The sequence below is a fragment of the Bombyx mandarina genome, chromosome 22 (assembly GCF_030267445.1).
Source record: "Bombyx mandarina strain Sakado chromosome 22, ASM3026744v2".
Lineage (NCBI taxonomy): Eukaryota > Metazoa > Arthropoda > Insecta > Lepidoptera > Bombycidae > Bombyx > Bombyx mandarina.
This window is the reverse complement of record NC_143228.1, coordinates 6,574,936-6,591,840: the sequence shown is the minus strand read 5'-3', so window position 1 is coordinate 6,591,840 and position 16,905 is coordinate 6,574,936. Positions and strand designations below refer to the sequence as shown.

The 16,905-nt window shown below is 35.7% G+C and overlaps 1 protein-coding gene across 3 annotated transcripts in view; it reads left to right on the top strand.

The window, feature by feature from the left end:
• Positions 1-13,962: 13,962 nt before the first annotated feature.
• LOC114241023 (very long chain fatty acid elongase AAEL008004) overlaps positions 13,963-16,905 on the top strand; it is a 30,653-nt gene continuing 27,710 nt past the window's right edge. The window contains exon 1 of one of the 3 annotated variants that reach the window (XM_089737078.1): positions 13,963-14,160. The gene's annotated coding sequence lies outside the window, so the exon portion shown is untranslated. The remainder of the gene's footprint in view (positions 14,161-16,905) is intronic. The other 2 variants (XM_089737076.1, XM_089737079.1) reach the window with 2 other exon arrangements.

The window sequence follows — 16,905 nt, the reverse complement described above, 5'->3', positions numbered from 1 at the left end:
ATTATTGTACATTTATGTAGGTACTTTAGTAAATCGAATCTTTTTATTCTTTCGCATACAACCTTTAATTTGCAGCTGCGAATCGGTTTTTCCCGGCCGGGTCTATGAGCTTGCTTACCCGTCTTGGTCAGGTCGCAAGGCCATTTTTTCCTACTTAAGCTGATAACCTTGAAAGGCTATGTCAGCTTTTCCCTAGAGTGTAGGTGAGTTATCGGGACTCAAATCGGAAGCGTTGCTAACACTGGCCCTAGCAAGAGCAGTGTTTCGCAGAATCTACCACCGATTCGAAAACGCGACCCACTAAGAAGATCCGGCGAGAAACTCAGCGGGCTGGGTCTATGGGTTAATTTACTCGTCGAGCCCTTCGTCGCAAGCGATGAGCTCGGCGAGGACGGTGACTGGTGCTTGATGTACCTTAAAGCACTGTTAATGGATCGGGAGGATCCGTAATGACGTGTTTAGGGCGACGTGGACTGTTTACAATTCGGTCTACAGGATCGGGTATGTAATTTCCGGCGACCACGACAAGAGGGTTCGTGTTGGGCCGCCTTCTCAAAGTGGCGCATTGATGCCGACCGTATTTACTTACTGATTGAATCAAGCTCCAAGTCATCATGGAGATAAACATTCCCATAAAATGTTAAATTGATAAAATTTATCTACTCCCACGTGAATTAAAATTATATGAATAACTCGGGAGCCTTTGACTCTCTTTCATCCTAATCAAAGTTGTTTACTGAACCTTAAATATTACATTAATTTAGTATGCTATTATTATGTTATTATAATTATATATTTTATTATTACACTATAACCAATATCTTTGAATGACACAACCGGTACTTATAAAAAATAGGTTCAATAAGTTTTATGAACAGGTCAATGTTGACTAATCAATCGTAACAAAGTTTATTTGATTGTAATTAAACTTCTACCAAATCTATTCAAAATGATTTGAATTTATTACCTATGCAGTATTATTACCTATCAGTATTCAAACATTTCAGTAAGCCGTAGGCAGCAACTTGGTTGTACCTATGGCATTGCTGACGTCCATGAGTGACGGTAACCACTCACCATCAGGTGGGCCGTATTTTCGCCTGCCTACAAAGGTATTCAAAAATGTAATAAAAGAGTTACAAAATTTGATTGGGGCGTTGTTCGTTTTCGAAACAGAACTGACTAACCACAAGGGTCAATAAATCCAGATGCTTATTATTATAGCTCTATACATTGCAGTTTTATCCTTGTAATTTAATGTTAGCCACTTATTTATATCGTGATAAAAGATTTACTCAGGAAATATTAGTTAATCAATATACACAAAATCAAACAATTAAATATGTTTACATAAATCAAGTTTGAAGGTTTTTTGTGCGATGGAAGTGATTACGAAGAGAAATAGTTTGAAAGTCGTGCAAATTGAATAGATAGTTAGAAAACATAATATGTTCACGAGTTTATGGAAACTAAAGCTATAGAACACGACCTACCAGTAAGCCTCAGTGCATACTGAACCGATTATGTGGTAGAGTTTTTTTATTTAATTACAAGCCGCCAATAATAGTAGGTTCCAACTGAATTCCAGCTATTTAACAAACATCTAAATTTTTGTTCCACTCTCTGATCATTGTGTCAATTGTGTTACGGAAAATCATCTCCCCTATATATATTACTTTCATATCAACAATTGCTCTAGAAACTACAACAAATCTACGTTCCCCTGGATAAATACGAGCCAAATACTTGATTTTAGTCAATAAGTTACCCTTGAAATTAAAATTCAAAGGTTAATTATAAATTAATAGCCGCGCCGGACTGTTTGTCTAAGTAGCAAAGTTAACAAACCGTATATGTACATATTATTATCTAGTTGGCCATTTAGATATACATAGCAGGTATACGAAATTAGAATATTAAGGTCAACATAAAATCTAACCTTTAAGATTTTTAAAATCAAGGGTGCGAAATTTCTATCCTAGTGAATGTTTCAGATTCCTTTCCAACATATTCGTTTATATCCTCAACCATTTTATACAAGTTCATATTTCACTCAATACCGGACTTAGCCGTGAAACTTGTTTAAGCTGTGAATTTACATAATATTAAGAAATAAAATAGCCGAGGAAGGATTTTAAATTGCCGTAGATAATTTCTATTTCGAAGCAGAGATACGTTCGGGATTCAAGATTAAATTAGAATTAACTATTCCAATTCAATTGAAATTCCACAAATTTCATGATTGACAACAGCATTCACTTTGTTCTGACCATGTACATATTTGGGTAATCACTTAATACTATGCGGGCCGTAAACTCACCCGAGTATGCCTACAAATAAAAGGTTTAGAATTCTCTATACTTAGATTAGATTATAGAATTCTTATTTCTCTTCGCACTTCTAAACATATATATTTTTTTATATTATTTAGGACTTGAAATATTCTACGCTTTAGAATTATAAATGTAGGTGTTTCACACCTATTTATAACATAAAGTAATGTTGACAATTCGAAACACAAGTTTTTTGGCACCACATCTGAGTCTTACGACACAGCCTAGTCCCGCAACAGTTAATCATTTCTTGAAGATTTATACTTAGCTCGTCAGCTGTTCATCTATTTGCCGTTTTAAAACAAGTTCATTGATACATAACGGTGCAAATATCAGAGATCTAATGAAGATTAATAGGGTATAATTTACTAAGAAATAACCATAGAACAAGACGAGATATTTTTATATTCTAAAAATTTAAATTATAGTACAAATTTTATAATAATATACGCACTGTCCGGTAGGTGAGATTACAGACTCAATCTGAGGAAATTACTAAGACTGACGTTACCAAAAGCAATAATTCTCTGAATCTACCATCTGATCAGAATCGCGACCCATAGAGAAGATCCGGCGAGAAACTCGATAGGTTGTGTCTGTGGGCTAGTTCGCGGTGACTGGTACTTAAAAGCCTAAATGCACTAAGTCCGGATCCGACAAGACATGTTGTGGGTGATAGCGTCTCTGCCGTGACCCGTCACCCGGGTCAGATATTTAATTGGCGGCGGTTACGTTAAGAGGACTATCGCGTCGCGCCTCTTTATCAAAGTAGCGTTGTGACGCTTACTTAAGATACCTATGTATCGGTTCTAGGTTTAAGTCGTCGTGAAGAACAACATTCCTCACATTATTATTTTATACACCACACATATTCTCAGACACATATTCTTTTTCTTTCTTTTTTTAAAATTAAAAATGTCATATTGAGATGACTTATGGCACCTGAGAATGCTTAGTCGACATAAACAATAATGGCAACATATTATCCTGCAAGGTGAATGAATAGTTGAAATCGGATGCATACATTTTTTATTGTCTATAACTAATATCAGATCAGCACCACTCTTGATTCCACATTTCAGAATGCTTTCCACACCGCCAGAAACAAAAACAGATAGAGAAAGGTCGTGCGAGAGAAAGTGATACAGAGGGGCGGTCACGACCCTCAGAATTGAGAAATGCGACGCAAGGAGGAGGAGATAGCAAAACAATAATTCCACAGAAACTATGGTTTTTTAATAGGAGTACCTACTAAAATACATATGTTCGGCTGTTACTTAATACTTTAAAACAATAAGCGAGACTATATAATATACTCTGTTAAGCTTTTTTGCAATTATTATAACATTTATACATATAAGCAAACATTGTACAACCTAAGAAAATAATGTTGTCAACATATTTTACTACACTATAAGACTATCCGTTTTAATATCTATCAAAACAAGTATAACAAGTTATCGTATAAAATGATAATCGATACCACATGATTCTCATAAGTATGTGGCCAGTTTATTTACCTAAAAGTTAACACCGGATTGTACCAGAATCGACAACGTTGATTTGTAAAATATTCCATGAATGGTCAATATGATATCAAGATATATGACTCACCAGATATTCCTCAATATAAAATTTACGTTGCGATCTGAGCATCAAACATCTGTTTTGCACCATTAAGCTGTTATAACTTATTAAATATATTCAAGTAAAAAATGTGTAACAAAATTTTGGCGCGTAATCAAATGTGTGGGATTTCCAGAATCTAATTGTAAAAATTATAATTTTTTTGCTAAATGACGCAGGTAGGTACTGCATAAGCTTAACAAAAGCGAGCCAACCTATTAGACAATTAATATGGATTTAATACAATTTGGAAATAAGGTCAAAAAGGTTTTTTTTTTCTTCTTTGTCTTATCGTGGTAAGGCTGGCAACATCCACATTATTATAAGAACTAGTAACAGTAATGATTATAAAAAAATTGTACTTTTTTATGTTTGATTACCCGGATGACCCGGAAGCCTTTCCAGTTTTACCAGGGCAAGTGGGCGAGCAAGGGCTCAGCCAAATACACATCAATTAGGTTTTCAATAAAAAGCGTTAATGAATAGGACGCAATTCCTTTATTAAATATTATTTAATAGGTTGGAGAAAAAGTGTCTTCGTTTTTTTAAAGAAAATTCACAAAAATTTTTGATATCCATATTTACATTTAACTAAAGTATGTAGGTACAATTTTGTTCGATAACTTTTTGCCATCTTGTAGGTAAGGACATGATCCCATTGCTATAGAAATTTTGGGGTTTCTGATCAAAATACTGCGACAGTTGGTTTTGGCAGTCCTCTCGTGATGTTAATCTGACACTGCCTAAGGAACTCTGAAGAGACCGAAACAGGTGGAAATCTGAAGGTGCAATGTCAGGATTATACGGCGGATGCATTAACACCTCCCAGCCAAGCTCTCTTAATTTTTGCTCAGTGGCTAAAGATGTGTGAGGTCTAGCGTTATCATGATGAAAAACCACACCCCTTCTGTTGATTAATTCAGGCCGCTTTCTCTCAACTTCTTGCTTTAATCTCATCAATTGTTCGCAGTAGAGCTCAGAATCGATGGTCCTGCCTGGTGGTAACAGCTTATAAAGAATAATGCCCTTCCAATCCCACTACACACACAGCATCACCTTGTTGCGAGTTAACCCGGGTTTCGCCACAGTCTGTGAAGCCTGACCGGCCTTTGACCACGACCATTTTCGCACGTTCTTGTCGTACGTGATCCACTTTTTATCATCAGTTATCAGCTTCTTCAAAAATGATTCGGTTTCATTACGTGGTAATAAAGAATCACAAATGAGTACACGGTTCATTAGGTTTCTTTCAGTGAGCTCGTGAGGTACCCAAATATCGAGCTTTTTTGTGCACCCAGTTTTTTTCAAATGCGCCAAAACTGTTTTGTGGTCAATTCCCAGTTCTTCAGCTATGTCGTACCTACTGATATGTCGATCTTGCTCCACTTTTTCAAAAATGGCATCCATTTTATCCGTAATAGGGCGACCAGAGCGACGTGCATTTTTGACATCAAAATTTCCGGATTGAAAACGCTTAAGCCAGAAAATTTCTTTAGCAATGGGATCATGTCCTTACTCAAAAGATGGTAAAAAGCTATCTAACAAAATGGTACCTACGTACTTTAATTAAATGTAAATAAACGATATCAAAAAATGTTGTGAATTTTCTTAGAAAATACGAAGAAACTTTTCCCCATCCTATTAAATTCTCTATAAAATATTTGTATTAAAAAAAGCTGCTATTCGCAATAATTATTTAAGCGTAGAGAAGCACAGCAGTGAACTAAGAACAAGTTGGTAAGAACTCAGTTGTCGGTAATGTCAATTGCCCCACCATTAGAGCGTTCAATTAGAATAAGATGCGAATCACAGGCGGTTAACTGTATGTTACTTTCAGAGGCGCGATGAAATATGAAAAAACACAGCCTGACTGTAAATTTACATAAGCATGCAACTAACTTGTGGTCCCAAATACTCGTTTCGTTATTTTCCATTATGAATCGGGCGTTGCCATGACGTATTATGCTTGAAGCAAAGAAAAAAACAGAATACTTAGCCAGTTTTACTTATGTTATGGTTAATTTAGTTTCGTTAAGCCTTCGCGTAAGTTTTAACAAATTCTGGATTCAAGGCAGATGGCATCATCAACTAAGATTTTTTGGCATTTGGCATTTTGATTTAAAAAAAAAACAGATTAACGAGTCCAACAGTCTGATTTTCTTCTCAAATTTCGTAAAACTTTGGTACAGAGATAACAAATGAATTTATTTAAATACGTTTCAAATAACCCCTATTGTAAAACGGCAACTTCAAAACGCTGAACAGCTTATTATGCTGAAAAGAAAAAACAACAATTACAAGAAATTAGTTAAATTAGGTTAGGTTATTTTCTGTCCAGAATTAAACAAAGCTTAAAATGATAAAATTTTATCAAATCTAAGTTCTAGGTTTCATCAATTATAGGAAAAAATTCGTGATTTTTTTAGATCAAATCTAATTTAAAAAAACCAGCAAAATTCAAATGAAAAATACTTCATTTTCCCAATAGCTCTTTTTGACTACTAAAAACGTTTAGTAACAATTACCTACCCATTTTTTGTTTGGTAAACCAGCTCACAGCCTTGTTTGTACGATTACGGGAGCCCATAGATATCACAACGTAACTGCCTCCACCCACTTGAGACGTGAGGTCGAAGCCTCAATCGTATCGTATAACGGCTATTTCCTTTCCAACCTTTCCAAACCATTGCATTATTGTACGTACACGTGTGTGTGTCCATTGCACCTTGCCAATTCAAAATTTGGCGGTTCGAATTTTATTTATTATGTTCTTCTATTGTGTTTTTATTACATAAATTATGTAATAAAATATATACTTATATACTTATATAAAGTATCATATACTTATTATTTTACAAAACTTGGTACTCGCCTGCCTGATTTGAACACCGATATAATCGCATTGTTTGATAAACGAGTATCTCGGGTGTTTTATCCTTTAAATGACTTCATACTGCCTAATTTATGATACGTATTTGTAGGTATTGAATTGTCCGACTTATTCATACTAACATTAATCGTTATAGCAAAAACGAGTTTTAAAAAAATACGGTCAGTAAGAAAATCGCTTTTCTTTGGGAATGAAAATCATATCTCGTAACTCGAGTTGAAGTGAAAATTTTAAATAAAACGATTTTAGGGTCTACATATAAATCTAGCCACATGTTAGAACCATTTTATTCGACAAATATTAGCACTAAATAATTTAACTTGGAAGGTAGAGAGAGAAAAAATATATTAATAATTACCACTACTTCTTTCTTAGACTAAATCATTCTAGTTTCAGTACCTCGAGTTGATATATAAACCTCAGCCGATTACCGCTTAGATTAACAATGAATATTAATTTCATTTAGAAATAATGTACATATGTACTGCATCTATATTATACTTTTCAAAGCAGGCTTAGTAGTGTGTCTAATTAATTTAATACAATAAAATACATTAGTCTTTAAGTGTACCTGACTCTTAATTATTTATTTTACCATATTCTAACCGGTTTCAAAAAATTTGGGACAAAAACAAACTCACGATTGGGGAACTTCAAATTATTCTCGCTTATGACGTAAACACATACCTCATAATCTGAAGTTCATCCCCATATTATTATGTTGAGTGCCACAAATGCCTTGAACTCTCTGTATCAAAGACAAACAAACGTTGTCGTTTGTTTGTCTCATTTGTATGAGTCGACTATTATCAAAGCCGGAAATCTGACTTTTGGACAATGATTGGTAAATCAGAAAAACGAATTATTGACTTTGTATTCCATTGGCAGTCACAAAACTCTTCGAAACGACATCTTAAATAAATAACAGGTTAACTATTAACCTTTATTTAATGCAGCTTTTGAACCGTATTCTTTAAAGGAGACGATTATATTCAAATCAATCTGTATTGACATATCAATAAATTTTTTTTGTCCAAATGCACAGATTGCCACCTTTGATAATAGACGACTCAAATAAGTGATCTGTGTAATAATAAAACAATAGATACAAAAAATTCTGATTGATGTTTATCTAACAAGATACTGGTAGTTAACTTACTACAAGATACTTTCTGTGTACAAAAAAACGCTAAACTATTTTTTATTTATTTCAAATCATAGTTTGCAAATTACTCGAAAAACGAATAAGCGTCAGGTTCCACAAGAACTGTAATGTATTCGAAACATCTTAAATACCGAATTAAAAAAAGTAACGCGGACGAGACCGCTAGAAGCTACAAATATCATTATGAAGTCATATATTATCATATATCATCAAGTCATATATTATTATATGCGGTTAAAACAATAACTTGTTCACAACGCTATCAAGAAAAGACTACAATCAAAAAGTTTTCCAGAAGTTGTACTACTATTTAATTTTTATTCTAATCTTCTATAGTTTGAAGTCGCCGTGGCCTAAAGGATAAGACGGTGCCAATTTTTCTAATGAAATACGTACTTAACAAATGTTCACGATTGACTTCCACCGTGAAGGAATAACATCGTGCAATAAAAATCAAACCCGCAAAATTATAATTTGCGTAATTACTGGTGGTAGGACCTCTTGTGAGTCCGCACGGGTAGGTACCACCGCCCCGCCTATTTCTGCCGTGAAGCAGTAATGCGTTTCGGTTTGAGGGGTGGGGCAGCCGTTGTGACTATACTTGAGACCTTAGAACTATATCTCAAGGTATTACGCAAGGCATTTACGTTATAGATGTCTATGGGCTCCAGTAACCACTTAACAACATGTGGTCTGTGAGCTCGTTCACACATCTAAGCAATAAAAAAAAAAGTTATATTATAAATGCGAAAGTTTGTATGTTTGTTACATACTCAATTCCGCAAAAATGCTTAAACGAATCTGGATCAAATTACGAATAACGATTGTTTATATCTTGGATCCTATATGCTATATAGGATACTACCGAGCCGCGTTCCTACTCGGTAGACTCTACCCCATGATCTGCAAGCGAAGTAAATTGTCCCTTCATTACAAAGTGACACTCTACAAAACTTGCTTACGTTCTGTCATGACCTATGCAAGTGTAGTGTTCGCTCACGTGGTCCGTACACACATTAACATAGCCGACGGAACACAGTGGTATGTGAGGAATGTAGATTTCACGACGACCTAAAATTAGTACCGATACGTAAGTATCTTAAGGAAGCGTCAGAACGCTACTTCGACAAAGCGGCGCGACACAAAAACCCTCTTATCGTGGCGGCTGCTAATTACTTATCCGACCGCGACGGGGCAACGCAAAGCCGCCGTCACCTGAAACATATCTTGTCCGTTCCCCCGTATTCACTCTCGCTATTTTTAGGCCTCTCAAGCACCGATCACTGTCCTCCTCGTCGATTATGACGAAAAGTTCGGTGAGTGAACTAACCCATAGACACAGCCCACTGAGTTTCTCGCCGGATCTTCTCAGTGGGCCACGGTTCCGCTCTAGTGGTAGATTCTGCGAAGCACTACTAGGACTAGTGTTAGTAAATTCTCTCAGGTTGAGCCCGTGAGCTCACCAACCCGTACGGGGGTAGCTCTTACGAATAGCTATCAGCGAATAGGAAAAAAAGCCTATCCACAACTCTTTGATCGGCTCGTTGGTCTCATGGTCAGTGACCTTGGCTACTGGTGCTGTGTTGTACTTTGAATTGTTATATCGTCGTAGAATGTATATTCATTTTAAATATTTACATATTATATTATGTTATTCTTTTATTTTTTTACATTTCATTATATCGTGGTTATGTGGTTTTATACATTTTTCGTCATATATTTCCTTTTTTTGTGTACAACAAAGAAAATATAATTAAATAATAAGGTATTTTGTATAGTACATATTCTCTTGATTTGTATTCTCGGGCTTGGTGTGTTTGTTTACACAACCACGTGTACCACGGGGGCAGATCTTACCTTGAGCACGATAAATTTGGAACGTTTAAGATTTTTAACAATTATCAAGTTTGTAGTGGCGTCATTAAAAACGCAATGGGAACTGATTTTTTTATTTTAAGCCCTTCGTGATGTTTCAGACGTACTTAGAATTTCCCTGAAAAGTTTATAATGACTATAATAATAATTATAGTTATCCTCATTCATAAACATGATTTAACAAACTGAAGATGTAGTTCCACCTCATTATATTATTTCATTGGAGTCTGCTGCCAATATTGTCTTAGGAAATAAAACACGGTATCAGAAAACAAGACATTCTCGCCTAGGATTAGTTACACGACGTAATTATTAATAATACCTAGTCAGGTCATAAGTATTGTCACACAGTAAAACCTTTTCTTTTAGAACGCTGGCCGCAAAAAAGTTTATTGAATTCGAATTTCGAATTGTTCATGAAAATAAAAATGTATACGGTTAATAATTGTAGAGATAATGCAATAGTAATTTTCATACAAATAACATGTAGTTTAAAGTGATGCTTATTGATTGAGTTTAGAACATGTATTTTACATGTTTTTTAAAAGAAAATTCTTATTACTAATTCTTGTTAATAAGGTTAGATTCATTAAGAATTGAATTAAATTAATAGTTGTGTAATTAGGGCTGAAATTTAATGCTTGTAGTTCGGGAGTGAAATGGTCTATATCCCTCAAATATGTCGTATATACCTAGTCAGGTCATAAGTATTGTCACACAGTAAAAACTTTTCTTTTAGAATGCTGGCCACAAAAAAGTTTATTGAATTCGAATTTCGAATTGTTCATGAAAATAAAAATAGTATACATTTAGAATTTTAGTCATTTTTAAATATGGAGTGGACGCTTAAAGAAGACCGTGTTGCAGTCATTATTGCGTTGCATCGTTGCGGTTACGCGCCAATTCAAATTTTTAACATACTGAAAAATTTTAATATAACCAAAAGATTCGTTTATCGTACCATCAAACGATACAATGAAGACTCTAGTGTAGATGACAGGTCAAGAAGTGGTCGCCCTCGGTCTGTTAGGACTCCAGCAGTGATAAAAGCTGTGAAGGCGCGAATTCAAAGAAATCCCAAACGTAAGCAGAAACTGTTGGCCCTTCAGATGGGGTTAAGCAGAACCACGGTGAAAAGGGTGTCAAATGAAGACTTAGGGCTTCGGGCATATCGAAGAAAAACAGGACATCGTTTGAATGCTCGTCTAATGGACCTGAGACTGAAGAGATGCCGCGCTTTGTTAAAGCGGTACGCGGGAAAAAAATATCGGGAAATTCTTTTTTCGGATGAAAAAATTTTTACCGTAGAAGAGAGCTACAACAAACGAAATGATAAGGTGTACGCACACAGTAGTGAAGAAGCGAGCAACCGTATTCCGCGTGTCCAACGAGGTCATTTTCCATCCTCGCTCATGGTATGGTTGGGAGTTTCTTATTGGGGCTTAACAGAGGTACATTTTTGTGAGAAAGGTGTAAAAATGAATGCAGCTGTGTATCAAAATACAGTGTTGATGAACCTTGTGGAACCTGTTTCTCATACCATGTTCAATAACAGGCACTGGGTATTCCAACAAGATTCGGCGCCAGCTCATAGAGCGAAGAGCACATAAGACTGGCTGGCAGCGCGTGAAATCGACTTCATCCGGCACGAAGACTGGCCCTCCTCCAGTCCAGATTTGAATCCGTTAGATTACAAGATATGGCAACACTTGGAGGAAAAGGCGTGCTCAAAGCCTCATCCCAATTTGGAGTCACTCAAGACATCCTTGATTAAGGCAGCCGCCGATATTGACATGGGCCTCGTTCGTGCTGCGATAGACGACTGGCCGCGCAGATTGAAGGCCTGTATTCAAAATCACGGAGGTCATTTTGAATAAACTTTAGTGTCATAAGAATCTATGTTTTGTTAAGTTCATTTTGGTATATGAATGGTTACATAATGAATAAACTTGTTTCAATTATTTTACATTAAACATGTGACAGAATTTATGACCTGACTAGGTATAATGAGGCCGTATTTCTAATCATTGGTGCGTTTTTAAATCGCTGTGCTCATCCATTCGTCCACTTGCGTTTCCGTATATGTTTTGTGACGTATTAACTGAGTCTGTAATTAATTCACCTCCATGTGGTTTCCAGATTGCTATCTACAGCAAATTATATGCTATGCTAATGTACTATGTTCTTCTAGTGCAAAATGATTATTCACTGGTGAATACGGAAAATTCACTATCAAGCGGACAGTGTGTTCGTATTCGCTTAATAAACTTTAAAAAGTATTATGATCCACACTAACCTACAATAGTATTATATTAATAATTTCTCATGAAAATTTTATGAAACGAAAAAAATAATTTCAAATCCACTTAACTACTGTAATGCTGTAAGACACTTTGAAAACATAAAACAAGAGGAACTTTTTTTTTTCTACCTAAGCTGATAGCCTTGAGAGGCTATTTCAGCGTAACCTTAACTAGTAGGTGAGCGCACGGGGCTCAAACCTGACGATGTTGCTAACACGAACCCTAGCAAGAGCCGTGCTTCGCAGAATCTACCACCGGATCGGAAACGCGACCCACTGAGAAGATCCGGCGAGAAACTCAGTGGGCTGTGTCTGAAGGTTAATTTACTCGTCGAGCCCTTCGTAGCAAGCGACGGGTTCGACAAGAACGGTGAACGGTGCTTGAAGTACATACCTAGAAGCACCGTTAGTGGATCGGGAGGATCCGAGATAACGTGTTTGGGGCGACGTCGACTGCTTTCCATTCTTTCCGCAGGATCGGGAATGTAGTTACCGGCGGCCACGATGAGAGGGTTCTCGTGTCGTGCCGCTTTATCGAAGTGGCGCATCGACGCCGACTGCATATACTTACTGATGGACTCTAAGTCCAGGTCGTCATGGAGGTCGACGTTCCTGACGAACCACTGGGCTCCGACGGCTATCCTGCAAAAACGGGATTGAATAATTTGGAATGATTTTAAGTGAGTGCGAGCCGCGTGAGCGACTACTACACTTGCATAGGTCATGACGGGGCGTATGCAAGTTTTGTAGAGTGTCACCTTATTTCTGAGGGACATTTTACTTCGCCTGCATATCATCGGGTAGAGACGTCCTAGTATGAAGGCGGCACGGTCGCGTACCGTCTTTATATGGGGGCGGAATGTCATCCTTCTGTCGAGGGTGACGCCTAAGTATTTGACCTTCGGGGCCCACGGTATGGGCTAGTCGTACATCGTGATTGGGCGAATGGCGGAGGCGGAGGTGTCGACGCGCCTAGTCGGGAGAGAAAAGGAACTAAGTGATCTTTGTATGTAGGTATTTTTGTTTTCGTTATTTAAACAAGTTGAAAAAAAAACGTTAATAGTGTTAAATATAATTTTATAGTAATTATTATTCCATTCGATTTTAGCCTATTAATATGAACTGTAAACTAATTATTAAAAGCAGATTCTTGTAATTATTATTTATCTATATATTAATACGTGAATCAAAAACTTTGTATCCCATTTTACGGAAATTGCGCGGACGGAGGAGTATGAAATTTTCCACACTTATAGAGAATATAGAGAAGAAGCGCACAATGCTATTTTTTTTTTAAATAATGCATAAAAGATACATTAATTCAATAAAGAAAACATTACATGCACTACATACCATGTATTTGACGCACACACGCATGCATACTATTTATTGTCAAACTTTTGTTCTTGACGTTTGTTGTCAAATTGAGAATATATTAATTTATTGTTTGTCTTTGTTAATATTTTTTATAGTGTAGTCTTGGTGAAATTTGTGATTATAGAAGTATAAAATACAATAATAATAGTGTACAAACTTACAATTCCAATTAATTATAGTCGAATTTCGACTACTGCGGGACCTCTAGTTCAGATAAATGTGTAAACTGACAGTCGAAGTCAAGGTCTCCGAATTTATTTTGTGAACTTAAAATCGTAGTATAGTGTTAAAAAGTGATCCTGAAATAACAATATTGAAGCGAACAGAGGAGAAGTCAAGTTGAAGGTGCGTGAAGTGGCGATATGATAAAAGAGCGCGGAACAGCGCGCGCCGCCAGTACAGAAGTCACCTGCGCGCGGTGTGCAAGCGCTGCCCGTAGCTAGCTAACGCGTACGCAACCCTAGCGCCCTCACTCGCCTCGCAGTGGCAAAGAGCACCACTAGGTACATCCTCCGGTAGTGAATGTGTTCTCGTTCTCGACAACAACGATTCTGGTAAAGGATCCATCGCCAGTACAAATTAAACTGCGCAGGTGAGTTTTGGTATTTCATTAATTATTTAAAACTTGGACGAGTCACGTGACAGAGATGTACAAGAGTTTTAATACCATCATTCAGATTTTCCAATTCCATATAATTCAAAATTTAATTTGCTTTAATTGGTTAGACCAACCCGCAGCCCAGTAGTTTTAAGTGGTTACTGGAGCTCATAGACACTATATAATTAATATTCATTGCTAATAAATTTCTCAGAGACGATCTCTTACTAATGTACAAGGTAATGAATAACAAGTATAAGTAAGGTAATTTTTATATAATAATAAAATATTTTCCTAATGTTCATATTCCATATTGTACATATAAAATAAACTGGACAAAAAAATAATAAACTATATTTTCTAATACAAAACGTCTAACAACCAAGGAATTCGGTCTTAAATAATTAGTAATTATACGGTAGTTACTGTGTTGATTAACAGTCTACCAAGGCTATAACCATCCTCTATTGTAGGCTCTGCAGTCATGTAAAACAATCGTCAGCACCAGGAATGTGTACTTCGTGACGATCTAATAATCTAACGTCTCTGCGAAACGATAATCATGAACATCTCGCTAATATGATGAGACTGGCCCGATCAAAGGTTACAGAGATCAAACGATGTTAATTTAATGAAACCAAATTCCTAAAACACAGTTATCGTCACATTATAAATAAGACATTTATGATATTCTGAAACAAGTCATTGGACTATACTAATCGACGGACTGATTGTATTTTTTAATTTAATAATAATTGGTCGGGTTTTAAATGTCACATATAAATGTCGATGATTTATACATTTACTACTCATTAGTACAGTAACAGTGAAGCAGAGCTGCGAGTAGTTAGTTTAAACATCATTAATAGACGCAACATTCCACTAAGAAAGGAGCTCGGTTTTGAAGCCAAGGATTCACCAAGGCGTTCTGGTGGCGTTAGTATTCCCAACGCGTGTTACAGCGCAAAGCGGTGGCCGCGTGACGTAAGGTCACTACGCCTGGCCAGTGACATGACATGAGATTAACATGCCTCCCTAGCGGGCTAAGACGCTACCTCGACAACCACGACCACGTACGGAACGTAGTGAACATTAGCAAAACTCCGATGGACAAAATACTTGATAAAATACATTATGTCGCATTTACGTGACGAATAGCCTCCGTCTCAAGCTCAATCTTCACTTTATACTGCATGTACACAATTGTCTAAAATTTCATAAAAACATTAAACTGTTTTACTACAACTGCGGAACATTTCATTACAGAAACCTAAATGCGCAAAAATATTTCTTAGAAATAAAAAAAATAGGAAGGTAATTAGCAGAATATACAAATATCGACGAATAGCACGTTACTTGTCCGTGATTACGAAAACTGTTAAGTATTCTTAACGTCGGAAATAATAAATAAAAATAAAAAAGACGATATTAACCCTAAAAGCTTTTTAATTATATTAACATAATTATGTACAGAATAATTAAATGTCACTTATTGATCTAATCCATTTGAAGGTCAAATAAAGTAAAGAAAATTTCCTTTCGACGCGGAAGATTAATTAATACCTGTTATACCGATCTGTCATACCAAAGGTTAATTAATCTAGGACATTAATAAAACCCAAACGTTGATGTGGAATATTAAAAAACGGCCCGCATAAATGAAAAGAACAGTTTTAAAAAAATAAAGACGTTCAATGTAACAAAAGATTATAAGATTTGCACTAATGACAAAACGAGGCTAATACGAATCCGAGATAAATACTTACCTATTATTTTTTGTTATATATATTTTTTCCGATATAGTCTCATTGACGTCAATGCACGTTTGAGTTGGAAAATTACTGCACTCAACAAAAACACTGAACTCGTATACAATAAACGAGTTATTTTACATATCTAATTTCAAGAGAAGTGGTTCAATGACCCTGGCAATATGAACACGGGATCTGAAATCGATTCCCGTTCAGAGTATCTTTGTCAAACGTATTCGCTGTATGGGTGTTCTTGTTTCGAATGTGTTTCGGGCTCTCATAACACAAAAGAAAAATCTAAAAATCCTAGCTTGGGCCTTGAATGTAAAAGTTAAAATAACGGTACAAAATCCAACTGTAAATAGAATATTATTTTTTTTAGTATTACTGTGTTATTCTACTTTGATAGGGGTTCCTAAAAATTTCTACAATATACTTTACAACTTTTAATAATTTCTGTCTCTTTCAACGCAATTCATGTTTTTTTTTGTATTTTATTTAACTTATACTCTAAAATTCCTTTTTTTTTTTAAAACTATATATTATAATCGTAAAATATGTCATTAAACATAAAACACTTGTTAGTATTTTTAAATTTTTAAACACAATTTCTAGCAATTTTAATAATCTATATAACAGCTTTGGATATAACTCTAAAAAAATTTATTGCGAACTTGAGTACTATGAAACTTAATATTCCTTTATTTGCATTAATTCGTTGCTGATGACATAATCTGATGACTGTTTGCTGTAATTCCGAGTTTATTATTTAAACTATATTTTTTTTAATTTACAAAACTTACCTCGGACACTTATTTACATGTAGCAAGTACATTAAACTACTTAAGTAATTATTACAATAACTATGATTGAAGTGCTAGATCTATTCTCTAGTAGATCTATTTCTTTAAATTGAGGAGAGCTATTTTCGCGATCTTTTGATTCGAAATTTGTTCCTCTGAGCAACACTCAATATTTGCTGAACGGA